General features: G+C 33.5%; 1 pseudogene; it reads left to right on the top strand.

Annotated features, from left to right (window-relative positions):
* The first annotated feature begins 3,288 nt into the window (after nucleotides 1–3,288).
* On the top strand, nucleotides 3,289–3,846 carry LOC107925765 (two-component response regulator 24-like; annotated as a pseudogene).
* The last annotated feature ends 261 nt before the right edge of the window (nucleotides 3,847–4,107 follow it).

Genomic DNA, 4,107 nt, shown 5'->3' with positions numbered 1-4,107 from the left:
GAACAATAGAAGACAAGGAAACCAAACCTTAATTATTTGAAGGTTTGGGGTTGTAGAGCTATTGTAAAAGTTCCAACACCTAAACATAAAAAGTTAGGTGAAAGAGGAATTGAATGCATATTTATAGGTTATGCACATAATAGCAAGGCATATAGGTTCATGGTAATTGAACCAAATGATTCAATTTCAATTAATACTGTTATTGAATCAAGAGATGCTATTTTTGATGAAAATAGATTTAATTCTATATCAAGACAATTACAACCACAACAATTGATTCATTCTTCAAATGAGAATGAGATTCCATTGAAACAAATTGATAATAATGATGAATCTTGTCAAGAATTAAGAAGAAGTAAGAGGATTAAAAAGGTCAAAGATTTTGGACCAAATTTCATTATTTTCTTGTAGAAGGAAAATGTGAAAGTATATGCAATAAGATACCTTATTGTTATAATACCGAATCTGATCCTATTACATTTGAAGAGGCAGTGAAATCTCAAGACTCTGCTTTTTTGAAAGAAGCAATAAATGATGAGATGGATTCAATAATGGGAAATCAAACTTGGATCTTAGTTGATCTTCCACCAGGTTCCAAACCAATAGGTTGTAAATGGATCTTCAAAAAGAAAATGAAGGTCGATGGAACCATTGATAAATTTAAAGCAAGGTTGGTAGCAAAAGGTTTTACACAAAGACAAGGTATTGATTACTTTGATACCTATGCTCCAGTAGCAAGAATTGCTACAATTAGACTATTAATATCACTTACCTCTATATATAATTTGGTTGTTCACCAAATGGATGTTAAAACTGAATTTTTAAATGGTGAATTTGAAGAGGAAGTGACATGGAGCAACCGGAAGGATTTGTTGTTCCAGGACAAGAGCATAAGGTATGTAAGCTTGTTAAATCTTTATATGGGCTTAAACAAGCACCAAAACAATGGCACCAAAAGTTTGAAAATGTTGTTTTAGCTAATGGCTATAAAATAAATGAATCCGATAAGTGCATATATAGCAAATTTGATAATGGAAAGGGTGTCATAATTTGCTTATACGTAGATGACATGCTCATTTTTGGCACGGATTTGGAACAAATAGAAAACACAAAAAATTCTTGTCAAACAACTTTGCTATGAAGGATATGGGTGTAGCAGATGTTATTCTTGGGATTAAAATAACCCGAGATGAAAGCACTATAGCTTTATCATAATCACATTACATTGAAAATGTGCTTAAAAAGTTTGATCTTTTCAACTGTATACCAGCATCTACACCCATGGATCCTCAATTAAAATTAGTATCTAATGTTGGTAGGAAAATTGATCAATTGAAATATGCAAGTCTAATTGGTTCTCTTATGTATATAATGACTTGTACAAGACCAGATATTGCATATGCTGTTGGAAAATTGAGTAGGTACACAAGTAATCCAAGCAGTTTGCATTGGCAAGCTTTGAATAGAGTACTTAGGTACTTAAAGAAAACTATTAACTATGGATTGTGTTATAATGGATATCCTCCAGTTTTAGAAGGGTATTCGGATGCTAGTTGGATTACAAGTTTGGAAGATCATGCATCTACTAGTGGATGGATCTTCATTCTCGGTGGAGGAGTCATTTCTTTGGGTTCCAAGAAACAAACATGTATTACTGATTCCACCATGGCAGCAGAATTTATTGCATTAGCCGCTGCATCTAAAGAAGCAGAATGGTTAAGAAATTTGCTTTATGATGTACTTTTATGGCCTAAGCCAATTTCACCTATTTCTATCCGTTGTGATAGTGAGGCTACTCTAGCAAAGGCATATAGCCAAGTATATAATGGAAAGTCTAGACACATTGGATTAAGACATAGTTATGTCCGATAATTAATCTCTGATAGAGTGATCACTATTAATTATGTGAGGTCAAGTGAAAATTTGGCAGATCCTTTGACAAAAAGTCTTGCTAGAGATGCAGTAAAAAGGACCTCAAAAGGGATGAGACTCAAGCCTATTAATTAGAGTCACCCATGTTGGAAACTCGACTCAACGCTTGGTATAACGTCAAGTCTTGAGTTCAATGAGATAAAGTACATCATTAGTATGTGACTGTTAGCACTATAAATAAATTCATCCTAAGATTAAAGTGCTAGGTACCCGTAATGATAAGGGAAGGATGAGTAATATACTTTTAATGGACCCATAACATAAATATGTTAGAGTGTTATAATTACGGGAACACTTTTGATGGGATCTACCTATGTGAGTGGAAGTGTGGCCGCTTCTAGGAGCTTAAGGGCTTGGCTCTGACATCACTCATGAAAAGAGGACATAGACACATGGCCATAATAGTGTCCCTAGATACTATGCATTGACTGATGTTGAAATCATTGTGTGAGATGTGTTCAGTTAATCAAATGGAATAGTTGGTTCAAAGCTTAGTCTACCAAGCAATTTTGATTAACTTTAACATGTTTTTCACTAAGTGAAGGTTCAATCGTAAGACACCTTTATTTATGCAAATTGATTTCCAAGAATATCAAAATCTAAATATTTTGAAAATGAGGGGAGATTGTTGGAACATTTTCAAATATTTATAGTATCCCAATAACTATAAATGAATGGGTGTAAATAATCAAAAGATAAATCTTTTGGTCATTGGTCAAAAGTTATATCATTTGATTTTTTAAAAAAGAATTATAATTATTCAAAAAATATTATTTGAATAGTTACAAAATTAAATGAATAATTATTATTATTTATTTATTCATAAAGACACCTATTGAAAGATGTCTCTATGAAGAGACAAGAAAATTCCTATAAATAGGAATGGGTTTTCATTTGGAAATATAACAACAAATTCTAATATTATTTCTTCTCTTCCTTCATTTTCTAATATTATTAGATTATTCTATAAAGTATTACTGCAGAAATACTTTGTAGAAATTGAGTTTTTGTTATACATTACTCAGTGCATAGTGGACTATTCTCGTCAGTGCAAAACGCAAATAGTCATTGGCTTCATTGTATCCTCGAGGTTAATTTGCTTGGAACTCATTTGCACACTGAAGATAAGTGGGGGCAAATATAACCTTAAAGATAGTGCCTTGATACACGCCTTGGAGCCTTGTCCTATTTCTTCTTTTCTTTTCGAGTTCTGATCGTGTGTTCGAGATTTTCCTTACCGGAGTTTTGTACTAACAGTTTTTAGTTTCTTGTAGTGTAAGTAATTAAATATGGTCTTGTTTTACATTGCGTTTTTGCTTTTGTTATTCAATAACATGTTTTAATCTCAAGAAATCGATGGCACCAACTTCAGCTTCAGGCGATCAACCATCAGACAAGGATAATTGGGACAATGGAAGACTAGCGCGCAGGCAACAACTACTTACTAAAATTGTTCTGAGGAACAAATTGAAAACTATTGTGTTTAATGGTGACACAACGTGTCGGGTTTTGGAGCAGGTACTTCTTCGTTCTTATGGGGTTCAAACTCAAGGTGTCGACAACGGTAGGGATGCAATAGCCCTCATTGCCTTTGGTGCCAAATTCAATCTCATCATCATCAAAAAGATTCTCCCTATCATTAATGGCCTTGAGGTAACCTTATAAAAGACGAGTGTTTAATGTTTTGTGTAGAACCAACATGTGTGATCATCTATTTCTTTTTTTTTTTATTAATGGGCAGGTAACAAGGCAGATTCATTAAATGGGAGTGGTTGTAAGATACTGGGGGTCACAGCTTGCTCGGGAGAAAGTGAAAGGCAGGCATTTATGGCAATTGGTGTTGATGTGTTCATTGAAAAACCTTTGGATCCTGAGCATCTGGTTCCCATCTTGAGGGAACTTGATGGGGAGTGAGTGAAGATCCATTTTGGAACACAAAAATAAGGACTTTCCTGTTGTTATAGTAGTTGGCTACCAACTTTGATAGTTCTTTGTTGATTTTTTCATGTTATTAGCTTTGAACAATAATAATGTAATTTAGTAGGCTATAGTTTATTTTTCGGGTCTAGTCCAATAGTAATGGGTAATGCCATGAATAAGATTGTCGTTGTGTATTAAGTCTTTTATTTTACCCCAAATATCTCTTCATTTACCCATGTTTATGTTTACATATAT

The sequence above is a fragment of the Gossypium hirsutum genome, chromosome D07 (assembly GCF_007990345.1).
Source record: "Gossypium hirsutum isolate 1008001.06 chromosome D07, Gossypium_hirsutum_v2.1, whole genome shotgun sequence".
NCBI lineage: Eukaryota > Viridiplantae > Streptophyta > Magnoliopsida > Malvales > Malvaceae > Gossypium > Gossypium hirsutum.
This window is presented reverse-complemented; position numbering and strand designations above follow the sequence as displayed.